At 43.9% G+C, this 14,070-nt stretch overlaps 1 protein-coding gene and 1 long non-coding RNA gene across 7 annotated transcripts in view; one reads left to right on the plus strand and one right to left on the minus strand.

The window, feature by feature from the left end:
* The window catches only part of axin1 (axin 1), a 393,099-nt gene that overhangs the window by 284,969 nt on the left and 94,060 nt on the right, over positions 1–14,070 (plus strand). For 2 of the 5 annotated variants that reach the window (XM_069906857.1, XM_069906862.1), the window contains exon 1: positions 11,247–11,434. The exons of 2 other annotated variants lie outside the window; for them this stretch is intronic. The gene's annotated coding sequence lies outside the window, so the exon portion shown is untranslated. Of the gene's footprint in view, positions 1–10,743; positions 10,932–11,246; positions 11,435–14,070 lie in introns of those variants that run through there. One more of the 5 variants, XM_069906858.1, reaches the window with a different exon arrangement.
* Positions 3,163–10,516, minus strand: LOC138747687 (uncharacterized). Of its 2 annotated transcripts, XR_011347614.1 has the most exons (3): positions 10,441–10,516; positions 8,603–8,694; positions 3,163–3,538 (listed from the first exon to the last, which is right to left on the minus strand). It is a non-coding gene; the product is annotated as an uncharacterized lncRNA (long non-coding RNA). The 2 variants fall into 2 exon arrangements; XR_011347613.1 differs by lacking the exon at positions 10,441–10,516 and having other exon boundaries at positions 8,603–9,839.

Raw genomic sequence — 14,070 nt, forward strand, 5'->3', positions numbered from 1 at the left:
CTGTGGCCAGGTTTACCTGTGAGTGGGATAAGGCTGATGCTCAGCAAGGATTTCATTCATTTGAGATGTTGACAAATGTATTGCTTTGGCCATAGATGTGATTTGTGCAATTTTATAAAGAGTTAGTTTTTTAAAATTAATTGGCGGTCAATGCAGTTTGGCAGAAGTGAAGGCATTTTTAAACTTTTGGACATTTTCAGGATGTAATCTTTAAAGATCTAATGTTAAAAAAAAACTGTCGAAATTGTCACATTTCTGTAAAAACAGCAACCAGCTCACTTTGATCATTAACAAGTTGATTAAAAATGTATTCAGATGGCATAAATGTCTCCTCTGTAAACCCAGCACAATGAATTTAGATTCTCTGGAGTTGAGGATAACATGGTTCTTATTTATTGTGTGGATCAGTACTGTATCAATTTTGAAGTTGCTTGAATCTCATCATTATCAGCTTCATTTTTATCTAGTAAAATATGTAGGATCTGAAGAAGTGTTACCATCTTTAAAAAATATTTTCTTATTAAGGGGGTAACCCAGTCAGTGTGGAGTAATGTGCGATCTAGCTTGGGTGAGATAATATGCTATATTGAAGCACTTTTTCCATGTCAATAAATCAGGTCCTGATTGTGTGTATGTAGGGTAATCTGAACATTTCATCAGCTTCTTGAATGGTGCAATGACACAACCTTGCACTCAACGACAGCAAAACTAGGGAAATGATTGTGGACTTCAGAAGGAAGTCAAGGGAACACGACCCAGTCATCGTCGAGGGCTCAGTAGAGGAGAGGGTCAAGAACTTCAAATTTCTGGGTGTCAACATCTCCAAGGATCTGTCCTGGAGCCTCCACATTGATGCAATCACAAAGAAGGCTCGCCAGTGGCTATACTTTGTGAGGTGTCTGAGGAGATTCTGTACGTCACCAAAGACTGTCGTAAACTTCCACAGGTGTACCGTGGAGAGCATTCTGGCTGGTTGCATCCCTGCCTGGTATGGAGGTGCCAATGCTCCAGGCAAGAATAAACTTCAGAGGATTGTTAACTTGCCCTACAACATCACAGGCACAAGACTTCACTCCATCGAGGACCTCTACATGAGGTGATATCTTAAAAATAAAGCCTCTATCCTCAAAGACCACCACCAACCCATGCTATGCCCTCTCCACTCTGCTACCATCAGGGAAAAAGGTACAGGAGTCTAAAGATGAACACTTAACAGCACAAGGACAGTTTCTTCCCCACTCCCATTAGATTCATGAATAAACAATGAACTAAAGGCACTGCCTTGCTTTTCGTGCACTGATATTTATTTTTATAGTCATGTTGTTCTTTTCTTTGGCTTGGCTTCGCGGACGAAGACTTATGGAGGGGTAAAAGTCCACGTCTGCTGCAGGCTCGTTTGTGGCTGACAAGTCCGATGCGGGACAGGCAGACACGGTTGCAGCGGCTGCAGGGGAAAATTGCTTGGTTGGGGTTGGGTGTTGGGTTTTTCCTCCTTTGCCTTTTGTCAGTGAGGTGGGCTCCGCGGTCTTCTTCAAAGGAGGTTGCTGCCCGCCAAACTGTGAGGCGCCAAGATGCACGGTTTGAGGCGATATCAGCCCACTGGCGGTGGTCAATGGGGCAGGCACCAAGAGATTTCTTTAGGCAGTCCTTGTACCTTTTCTTTGGTGCACCTCTGTCATGGTGGCCAGTGGAGAGCTCGCCATATAACACGATCTTGGGAAGGCGATGGTCCTCCATTCTGGAGACGTGACCCACCAGCGCAGCTGGATCTTCAGCAGCGTGGACTCGATGCTGTCAACCTCTGCCATCTCGAGTACTTCGACGTTAGGGATGAAAGCGCTCCAATGGATGTTGAGGATGGAGCGGAGACAACGCTGGTGGAAGCGTTCTAGGAGCCGTAAGTGATGCCGGTAGAGGACCCATGATTCGGAGCCGAACAGGAGTGTGGGTATGACAACGGCTCTGTATACGCTTATCTTTGTGAGGTTTTTCAGTTGGTTGTTTTTCCAGACTCTTTTGTGTAGTCTTCCAAAGGTGCTATTTGCCTTGGCGAGTCTGTTGTCTATCTCATTGTCGATCCTTGCATCTGATGAAATGGTGCAGCCGAGATAGGTAAACTGGTTGACCGTTTTGAGTTTTGTGTGCCCGATGAGATGTGGGGGGGGCTGGTAGTCATGGCGGGGAGCTGGCTGATGGAGGACCTCAGTTTTCTTCAGGCTGACTTCCAGGCAAACATTTTGGCAGCTTCATGTTGTAAGATGGTTATAATACGAATATTTGCTCTATGACGCTGCCATGAAACACCAAATTTCATGACTTGTTCATGGCAATAAATCCTGATTCTGGGATTGTGATTTAGAACGACCAAAAGGAACTGCTCATAAAAATCATCCAAGACTCTTGCATTCATGAAACAGTATTTATTGACTTGTATAGATGAAATACTTGTCCTGGATGTCTTGTTATCTGTGTGTTTTGTCTGTATGTTTTTTGCACCGAGGACTGGAGAACACTGTTTGATCGGGTTGTATTTGTACAATCGGCTGACAATAAACTTGACTTGATTTCAACATTTCTCATGAAATTTGGCTGTAATCCAAATTTTAACTACAGGGGCATCAGAAATAGAATGGGTCAAATGGCATGACACATATTCACAATCAACTTTGGAGATGTCAACTCTTGCCTCATTACAGAAATACATCTTTATGAACCAAAAATTAGATATCCTCAACTTGCTATTAGTTTTGGGTGTACTAACAGGGAAATTAGCATCTCCAGGTTACATTTTACAAAACCTTAAAATAACAAACATTACAAAGTTGATTGATTTCTGGACCAGCAATGATGGAATTGTGGAAATAGTCATCCTGAGGCAGGATGAACTTTGTTCAATATTCATCTTCAGATGAATCTTCTGTGACTTTGAAAAAGGACATGCATTTTTCCTGTTGCAGGTGGTAGGTTAGAAAAATTAAGGTGTTGGATTTCTGTCCCTAGGAGAATTCATGAGACTCTTTGGGAATAGCAGAAGTTGTTTATTCATGTATTGCATTCGAGCTTCCAGATGCATTATCCAATAGATTATGCAGGGAAACTATATTAAGGTTGGTAGAATGAAATGGAAAAAAAAAACAGAAATTGCCTCGAAGCATTTGTGAATCCAGGAGTAAACAGTTTTAATCAAAATGAATCATTGATTTAAATTACAAAAATTCAGTTTGCAGGCTTGGATTTTTAAATTAATCTTTGGATATAATGCAGTTTTCAGAAAAGCACCCAGCTCCAATTTTTAAAATACAATATACTTGGAGTTGCTTCCTATCTCTGAAATTTCCCCACAATATTTAGTGTTTTGTATATTGAAATAGTAATTTTGGCTGGTTACTTCTATTCTCAGATGTTTCATCATGTCCCTGTTTTGATAACATTGTGGAAAATCTAGATCATTTGCAGCAAAATGATGACTGTCTCCTCAGCTTGGCCAGTTTTGTACATTTTCAGCTTGTTCCTTGCCAAGCTCTGGCAACCCTTTAGTCTGAAAAGGAACAAAAGAAAAACTATTTAGCACCTAACTGTTTGGATTGAGAAGCATCTGCACAAGATGAACAATTCAGTGAGGTGAGAAGGAATCAAAAGATATGAAAAAATCCTCCACTATTTGCTTCGGTTCAAAACCGGCCCTGTTGGGGGCGGTGTGGTGAGCGCCGCACTAGTGATTGGGACTGGGGTTCCAACCTTGTGCTTTCTTTGAGTATGTAGGTTCTCCCTGTTCCTGCATGGGTTTCCTCCACGTGCTCAGGTTTCCTCCCGCCTTTCAAGCTTGGCAATTAGGTGTTATTGGGCGGTATGAGCTGATTATGCCGGTTACCATGCTGTAAATTAAATTTAAAAAGGGCTGTGTGCGCAGCCAGCTCCTAGTCATGCTTGCTGAACCACAACTGCAATGCCAGATCCAACTCCCAGAGTTGTCAAGTTTTAGATGTCACAACAGTAGTTGGCCTCGTCAGCTACAATGAGTTGTAATACAGAGAAGAGGTAGTAAATCTCGAAGTGGTGTGAGAATAACAACCTGAGTCGAGACGAAGGAGATGATTGTGAACTTCAGGATGATGAGAGATGATCACCCTCCACGACACATTAATAGCTCTGTAGTGGAGAGCACCAGGCTCCTCAGAGTACACTTAAGGATTGACCTATCCTGGACGCAAACATATTCTCATTTGACAGGAAAGTGCAACATAAGATTGCAAGGATATAAATACTGTTTCATGAATGCAAGAGTCTTGGATGGTTTTTGTGAGCAGTTCCTTTGGTCGTTCTAAATCACAATTCCAGAAGGCTGAGGTGGGCAAGGCTACCAGCCACCATTCTGTCAATTTTCTACAGGATCTCTATAGAAACTACCTGCATTAGAGTGCACAGTTGCTGTAAAGCATTGGATGGAGGTCAATCCACAGGACCGTAATAGGTAGAGGATCACGAAGGTCTCCCTCTCCCAGTCCCCTCCAATTAAAGTGATTTACCAGTATTGTTGTTTAGAGGTCTCGCAAAAGTTACTCCCATAAGGGAAGAGATATAGAAGATTGCCAGAACCACTAGTCTGAGGAACTCCCATGGGTAGTGAGACTGCAGAAATGCTACAATAACTCCCCATGACTAGTATATATTAATTTTTAAATATGTATACAAAAGCTGTATCTAGGTTGTGTATATGCATTTGTTTGTATGGATTGCAGTGTTTTTGCACCATGGGCTGGAGAACTACTATACTATTACAATCAGATGATAAATTTGAACTTGGGGGAAATCATGTTGAACAGAAAATGTGTTTAAGATGGAAATTAACTTGTAGTACTTTATATATATATATATATATATATATACCTATTATATATATATATATGATATATACCTATTTTATATATATATAATATATACCTATTTTTATATATATATATATAATATATACCTATTTTATATATATATATATATATAATATATACCTATTATATATATATATATATAATATATACCTATTATATATATATATATAATATATACTATTATATATATATATATATATATATAATATATACCTATTATATATATATATATAATATATACCTATTATATATATATATAATATATACCTATTATATATATATATATAATATATACCTATTATATATATATATATAATATATACCTATTATATATATATATATATATATATATATATATATATATTTATATATATAAAAAGTAGTTATATTAATGGATGGACTGGTTGTCCTCTTCCAAAATTCCATGGATTCTAGGATAATTTTTACTTTGGCAGGAAGAAAATAAAAAAAAAAGAGGAAGAGAGAAAAAAAAATGCAGAATTGCAGACCAGTTATCCTAACTTCAGTACTGGAGAAAATGAAGTAACAGGATATTTGGAATATAGTACTAGTCTTGGGCAAAGTTGACTTGGATTTTTGAAGGGTTTGGCAAATCTGACTTTGAGGCTGCAACGCTCAGAATAGAAAAGGGAAATCAATGGAAGTGGGGATAATAAGCTGTCATGCAAATACTTTGGGGAAGTATTACTGACATGAATTGACAATTGGTGAAAAGTTAGAAAACAAAGTAGAATAAATGGTTCATTTTTGGGTAGGGGTTGGTACTGGGTCCAGTTATTCACAATTTTTATCAGTGATTTACATGAGGGAACCATGGTTTATTGATTATGTAAAACGGGGGGGGGAATGTGGAAAATGTCAGTTTGGGAAAATAGCAATGTGAAGTATTCATATTGAGTGATGGGGAAAAAGTTGGTATTCAATAACGTTCTCTATAAATAGCTGAAATGTAGGTAGTGGATAAAGGCACATATGACTTTATATTCCAGAGGAAAAACTGCAATTATACAGAGCTCGAGAAAACAGCAATTGGAATGTTGTGTACATGTTTGGCTTCTTTACTCAAAATGGACATATTTCTGATAGAGGAAGTTTAACAAATGTTCACCAGATTCATTTCCAGGTTGGGAAGATTGGTGTGTACAGAAAGAGTCTCATTGAACATACTCACGAGAGTATGCATACTACCTTTGAGGAATCTCTTACTAACCATAGGGGCACTGTGGTTGGTAAGGAGTTACTTCAGGTGGTATGCAAGTGTAAAGAAGAGTTGAGAACCACTGGTTTAGAAGAATGAGGTGATTTTATTGAAACATTAAAATTTTTGACTCCAAGAAGATGCAGGGATTGTGCTTCCCTTGGCTGTGGTGTGTGGAACTTGAGGTCATGGTCTCAAAGGGTAATGAAGTTTCTTCACCCTCAAAAGTGAATCTGAAATTCATTACTCAAGAGTTGAGGTTCAGCTGCTGTGTATATTGAAGGCAGAGAATGCTAGAATTTTTGAATATCTTGGGATACAAGTAAGTGATGAGGAAGTAAAACATCAGCCACAATCTTGTGTTTTGGTGGTACATATAAGAGGGTCTCAATGGTCGACTCGTGCATCTAATTATTGTTTTCTCTTAACAAAACGGTCACTAGCTTTGTTCCAACCAGCCTGAGGTAAATTGGGCTCTTAAGTTTTCACAGAAGAGTATGCAGCAAGTTTACTTGAAAGCAATAACCAATCAGGTTACCATAATTGGCAAACAAACTTTTGGTTACCAACTTCAGAATTTGAGCCTCTTTCCCACTTCATTTTCAAAATCGTAGAGTAGAAACCGGGTCAACTTGCCCACCCTGTCCAAAATGTCCCATCCACCTGTCTGCATTATCTCTCAACTCGTCCTTCCAGGTATCCATTCAATTTTTTTCTTAAACATTGCAATGGTACCTGTCTCAACCACCTCCTCTGGCAGGCCATTCCTGCACTCACCATTCTCTTTGTATACAAAAAAAGTTGGCCCTCAGATTCCTATTAAATTTTTCTTCTTTTTCCCCCCTACCTCCAAAACCCCTCCTCACCCTCAACCTATGTCCTCTCGTTACTAATTTCCTATACTTTGGGGACGGTGGTGGGGGGGGAGGATGAGGAAGACTGTCACTCCATCTATTCCCCTGATAATTTTGTATACCTCCTTGACCTTCTGCTGAACCTCTTTCTATAGCTCATGTGCTCCACCCCACCCCCACCCCCCCCATGACCTGGCAACTTCCTTGTAAATCTTCTCTGCACCCTCTCCAGCTTGACATCTTTCCTGCAGTACAATGAGCAAAATGGAACACAATACTCCAAATTAGACCTCACAAAATCTTGGACACCTGCAACAAGACCTCCCAATTTCTATATTCTGTCTTGACTGATAGTTTTCTGCAAATATTTACCCACTGTAAAATTCTGTGAGCTGCATTTATGACCTGCTGCATATCCCAGTTCTCTTCTATCATAAACATCCATTGGCAAATTAATCATCCTCACTTCATCCTTGTGTTACCAACATACAGTAGCCATCCCTCCTGACTAAGCCTCTCCCTCCTCCAGGGCCCAAACTAGGCTATTATTATGTCTAATAATGCTGAAATTATTTTGAGATTATCTGTTCTGCAGGAAATACACAAAACACTGAATTCTTGCTTTTTGAGAAACATTTGTTTATTGTCAGTGAAGTGTAACTCTCTCAGATCAGGTAAAAATCATCACAATACAAAGATGAAAGCGATGAAGGGAGCGAGAGATGTAAAAAAGAGCCAGGAAGTCATGTGATCATGTCTTGTGACCAAGAGTCAGATTGTCCATGGGGAAGTGGTTGAAATACTACGTGTAGAGTAGAGGAATGGAATATTTTTAAGGCAGATGTAAATGCATTCTTGTAAAAGGTAATCAGCAATAGGGTAGATTGTGGAATTGAATTTCCAATCAGATTAGACATGATCTTACTGAATGGCTGAAACTGTTTGAGTGGCCTATAATTAGCCCACCCCGGTTCCTAATTTAGATTCAAGTGGCTTCTATGCACTTTAAAAAAAAGAAAAGATCAGGAATGGGCCTGTTCCATGACTCTTCCCTGAACATGGTGCCCATATTAAACAAAACTCTGCAGCTTGCATATGATACATGAGGGGAGCACAATTGGCATGTAGTGGAAAGTGCAATGCCTTTACAACACCATACCTGGGCTCTAATCCTGTGCTATCTGTAAGGAGTTTATACATTCTCCCCATGTCTACATAGGTTTTCTTCAGGGGCTCAGGTTTCCTTCCACCCTTCAAAAACATACCAGGGTTTAAGTTAATGGGGTGCTAAATGGGCAGCACAGACTTGTAAGGCCAAATTGGCCTGTTACTGTGCTGTATGTCTAAATTTAACAAAATTAAATCTACTCTGCATATGATGTGCAAATTTTGAAAGTGGCATGAGGAGAGAGGTTGTTTTTTAAAAAAAATATTTTTCACACTATGAACCATACTGACCAAAACACACAAACATTTCCCTCTTGAATATACACAGTGTCATTTTCTCCCCTTTTCCCCCCTCCCTCCTTCGCCCCCCTCCCCACCCACTCAACGTTCAACCTATATGATACATTAAACCCATTAAACAATGTCATCGCACAATGAAAATAAACAAGAAATTTGTGTCATCTACTTTTACATACTGGGTCAGTTCATTTCGTCTTCTTCTGCATGAGGAGAGAGGTTGATGGAGATGAAAGAGTGCAGAGTTGCAAAGAGTATGCCCTTCAAAATCCTGAAAGGGAAGGAAAGATGTGTTAATGATGGAATCCTGTGAACGTGGTAGAAATTGAGAAAGTTGATCTACTGAACATGGAGTTGGGTGGTGAACAGGGGAACTCTATCCTTGATCTGTTCAGAAGGAGTGAGAGTAGAAATGTGAGAAACAATGCATTTAAAAGCTCTGATTATGGTGGATGGAAAATCGTGACTCAAGACGTGAACTCGGAATGCACTTTGTACAATTTTTTTTAACCATATCAAATGACAGATGGGATATCTGAGTTCAGGAATAGAATCCATACAAGAGTCAGGGTGGCAAAAAGAGTAGTTGATTTAGCTGTTGGAATCTGTAGGTTTGCAAGGATTTTAGTAGCTAACATCCCCTGAGATGGAGATTAAAACAATCCAAAAAAGGCACAATTAGTTAAAACTGGTAGCAAAAGTAATGATATTTTGAGTTCTGTGTGAATGAGGGAAGCAGAACAATTAGTTACTGATGTCTTAAATAAAAATGATTGAGGGAGGTGAAACGAAATCCATTCCACTTCCTTCACAAAGATGCAAATATTGTTTCAGCCTCTGAGTGACACCACTGCGGTGAAAGTTCCTGCAGGAGGGAGACATTGGACAACCACGATAAAGGTCCGCCAGTTGTGACCAGGGAATAGAAGACTCCCAAATGGCAGAAGGCACCAGATGCAGAGGGTTGGAAGAAATGTGTTCAGTGGACAGTTCTGCTTGTGAATCAGGGTTGGAGGGGGTGGGGGGAAGAGAGGAGGTTTAATCAGGTTATGCAGGACAGGACTATAAAGCTCGAGGCTCTGGGGGCTGGGGGGTGAGGAGTAGAGGAAAGAGCTGAGTATAGGGCAGCAAAAGGTTAAGAACTCTTTCTCCCAGTGGAGAATATTTTGGGTAAGGCAAGGGAGGGCACCTTGTAACTGCGCCAGTGGGTGGGAAGTAAGGAAAGCATTTCAAGTAAAAGACCCAATGCTGGGGAAACTCAGCAGTGGCGAAGGGCTCAAGCGCGAAATCTTTGCTCCTGCTGGACCAGCTGAGGTTCTCCAGCGTTGCCTTTGCAACAATGGGGTTTGGGGGCCGGTTCGATTTGAGTTTCCTCTTATTCTTCCCGATCAACCTGTGGAAAACATGTTCATTTTTGGGGAGGTGGGGTGGGAAGGGGAGGTGGGTGGGGGGGGGGAGGTAGGGGGGAGGTGGGGGGGTGGGGGGGAGGTAGGGGGGAGGTAGGGAGGGGGGGTGGGTGGGGGGGGGAGGTAGGGGGGTGGGGGGTGGGAGGTAGGGGGGGTGGGTGGGGGGGGGGGAGGTAGGGGGGTGGGTGGGGGGGGAGGTAGGGGGGGTGGGTGGGGGGGAGGTAGGGGGGGTGGGTGAAGGTGGGAGGTAGGGGGGGTGGGTGAAGGTGGGAGGTAGGGGGGGTGGGTGAAGGTGGGAGGTAGGGGGGGTGGGTGAAGGTGGGAGGTAGGGGGGGTGGGTGAAGGTGGGAGGTAGGGGGGGTGGGTGAAGGTGGGAGGTAGGGGGGGTGGGTGAAGGTGGGAGGTAGGGGGGGTGGGTGAAGGTGGGAGGTAGGGGGGGTGGGTGAAGGTGGGAGGTAGGGGGGGTGGGTGAAGGTGGGAGGTAGGGGGGGTGGGTGAAGGTGGGAGGTAGGGGGGTGGGTGAAGGTGGGAGGTAGGGGGGGTGGGTGAAGGTGGGAGGTAGGGGGGGTGGGTGAAGGTGGGAGGTGGGGGAGTCAGTGCTGCTTCTCCACCGCAATCCCGACGAACAACTCTGCCCCCTCTCCTGAAGCCGCCGCCGCCGCCGCCGCCGCCAGTGCGCTTGCGTCCCGTTCGCAATGCTCCCTGGAACCTCGCTCGGTTTCCCTCCGCCCCCTTTTCTCCCCTGCCAGTCCCCAGAGGAGGCGGGGGGGGCAAGAAACTTCATTTCCCAGCATCCCCTTCGGGCGCCGCTCGTCCCGCCCCTGCCCGCGCCAACGACCAATCCGCAGTCTGGGAACCGCGGGGCGTCGATGAGGTAATGGGTCGCCGAGGCGCGCTCAGTGCGAGAATGCTTTGATCAGGTCCGACCTGATGAGCGGGCGGATTCTCTTTTATTTTTTTTTAAAAAAAGAAAGATCCGGAGTGGTGGGGGGGGAAGTGATCCGAGAGAGAGAGAGGGGGACCCCTGCCTCATTTTATTTGGCGGAAGATGGATCAGGAGAGCGAGGAGGGAAAGGGTGGAGGAAGGAAAGTCGTGAGCGAGGTGTGTGGTGAGCTGCCAGGACCTGGCGGCGGCGGCGGCGGCCGCGCGCTTTGATGTCGGCTCGCGGTTGCAGGGGCTTCGCGTTGAATCGTTGGAGGCGGTTAGTCGCGGTCGGGCGGCAGAGGCGTCCACACTTCTCCTCCCTTCCCCTGGAAGGAGGCATATGCACCCTCCCCTTTTATCGCCGATCCCGGCTTTAAAATAAATCCGGCTCGGTCTTTTGTTTCGTTATTTTTTTTAAAAAGCTCCTCGAGTCCTTGTTGGGAGGGAGGGAGGGAGGGAGGGAGGGAGGGGGGGGGTGGGGGTTGTCTTCAGTATCCGGCTGCACACTTCGGGCATGGAGGAGTGCGGGCGGAGGCGGCCGTCGCCGCTGTTTCGACCCGGCCGCCGCGGCGGATCGTCGACCTGGAAGAAACTTTGCAACAGATTCGGCTGGGACGAGGAGTTGCTCCCCGCCGCCGTGCATGTGTAGGACGAGGGGAGGGGGGGTGTGGAGTGAGCAGGTAAATCCAAGCCTTTGCATGCATGTGTGTCTGGGGGGTGGGGGGGGGGGGGCTTGACTACCCTGTTGCAATCTATCCCTCCCTCCTATGGGGGGGGGCTTGACTACCCTGTTGCAATCTATCCCTCCTATGGGGGGGGGCTTGACTACCCTGTTGCAATCTATCCCTCCCTCCTATGGGGGGGGGCTTGACTACCCTGTTGCAATCTATCCCTCCCTCCTATGGGGGGGGGGCTTGACTACCCTGTTGCAATCTATCCCTCCTATGGGGGGGGGCTTGACTACCCTGTTGCAATCTATCTCTCCCTCCTATGGGGGGGCTTGACTACCCTGTTGCAATCTATCCCTCCCTCCTATGGGGGGGGACTTGACTACCCTGTTGCAATCTATCCCTCCCTCCTATGGGGGGGGGGGGCTTGACTACCCTGTTGCAATCTATCCCTCCCTCCTATGGGGGGGGGGGCTTGACTACCCTGTTGCAATCTATCCCTCCCTCCTATGGGGGGGGGGCTTGACTACCCTGTTGCAATCTATCCCTCCTATGGGGGGGGGGGGTTTGGGGGTAAGGTTGAAGCCACTGCAAGAGTAGTTGATGGAGGGTCCAAGCCGGAAACGTTGCTGCGGTGCCTTTTTTAATCTTTGCTGTGTATGAAGGACTCGGAGTTTCTCCAGCAGTTTAAAAACACGACAAGTCCGGACGTACAATGCTGGGGGAACTCGATGCAGGGCTCCCACCCGATCATGTAGCTCTTTGATGTATAAAGTACACGGTTTGACCAGCCTTGTGTTTTGACTTCATCCACGGTGTCTGCAGGCTTTCGTCTTCTGCTGCTTTTTGCAGAAAGTAGTGCCCCCCCTCCCCCCCACCCCTGCTGAAAATCCTGTGGTTTGAAAGAAAATTCCGGGTTCTGGGTTGCCATGCACACTTTGCTTCCCTCCCTCCCCGCTCTATTCTTGGAACGCCAGGGTCTTTCAAGTTTATGAAAGTGGGAAGGTGCAGCAGTTCCTTCAGAAAGGAAACATTGCCCTCTCTAACCCCCCCGCCCCGAAAGGGAGCTGTAAAGGATCCAGTCACTTAATGGCTGGAAACTTTGCCCAACTTCACAGTTGTTGGTCCAAATAGTAGTGACATCTGTTCGCGTTCCTGAGCTGAATTAGCTGTTACATTGCATGCAAAAAAACATGAGCTGAACACAAAAGTGGTGCTTCAGTGTTTGTTCATCGGTCTTAATGTTACTCTTGTCAACTAAACTTGAAAGTTTTCAAGCATCAGTTTTGGCAGGTGCTTTCCGTCCTATCTTTTTTTTTGTTGCCCTGATTGCATTCATTCTGTCCGCACACTGCTTATATTTTAATGCATCTTATCGCAGCTAACTCCACTTCATTTTTATTCAGTGTCTTGTATATTTTTTAAAGTTGGGTCCACTTTGTTTACTTCTCCTCTTCCCTCCCCCCCCCCACGTGTATTTGGGGGACAGGCCAGGGGGGAGGGGGGGTTTAACGATTTTAAAGGAATTTTGCAGGCATGGAATGTTGAAGTTTGCGAAAAAAAAAGCCCACCTCTAATCTAGTCGTTTGATGCATCTATTTAACTTCAGTAGTTCACAACAAAAATTCAATTCTTAATAACTGAGAATGTGTAATTACGATTGGGTTATTTTGTGTGTCGTGCAAGCATTAGTGTAACGTTTGACCTTGGCTAACCTTTGAAATTTAAATGCAATTTATTCCTTTGACTAACATGGGTCGATCAAGAAATGATTTAAGGTGAGACAGGCAAATTAAAATGAGTGACATCCTATCCTGTTTTTTTTAAAATTTCAAGACATAATTTACAGGGGACGGAGGCCTGCCAAATATAAAATTAGATTTCTGGAACACTTTGCCCTTTGGGGTGAGGGCTTTAATACATCATTGCAATAGACATACTTTAAGGCATTATGGTAACTTGGATTGTCAGTGTATTTACCCAACACATGTTGGGTCTCCCAGTAGGTTATTTTAAAAAAACCATACCTGTACTTATTGCAATTAATTCTGAAAGAGATATTTTGTTGGGATGGTCCTAATTGTTTCAAAGTCCTGATTGTTTCATTGCATGATAAGAACCAGTGTTTTCAAAAAATGCTCTTTTCACATGAACGATAAAAAGCACTGTTGATCGTGTTTTGAGCTAACTGCAATTTTTGTATTGTTTTGAGATTCGGTGGCTCAAAGAGTCTGTAACGTTTTAATTGCTTCTAACCAGGCATTCAGTCATTACTCAAGAGACTATTTTAAGTGGCGTCCGTGATTTTACTTTCCTTCAAACTCTGCCTTGTGCCTCTTGATTTTGTGCTCGCCTCGACCAACATAAAAATCACAAAAGAAAATACAGTTTTGTTCTCTTTTTATCGAGCTCCGTCAATATTGTTGATTACCCCTAAATGTGTCTGTGAAGTTGACCCCAGTCACTTCAACCCAAATTTGTCCCATGTTTTATTTGAAATTACTTCTGTCCCAGTGATTTTGTGTATCCAGTCTAGTATTTAGGATATTTCTAATGAGTGGAGTGCCATCGTTTGGAATACAGGCATTTTAATAGATGCATTTGACATCCCCAGGATTATTGGGCCAAATTCAAAGAGCAAGCAAAAA

This window comes from Narcine bancroftii, chromosome 12, assembly GCF_036971445.1.
Source record: "Narcine bancroftii isolate sNarBan1 chromosome 12, sNarBan1.hap1, whole genome shotgun sequence".
Classification (NCBI taxonomy): Eukaryota; Metazoa; Chordata; class Chondrichthyes; order Torpediniformes; family Narcinidae; genus Narcine; species Narcine bancroftii.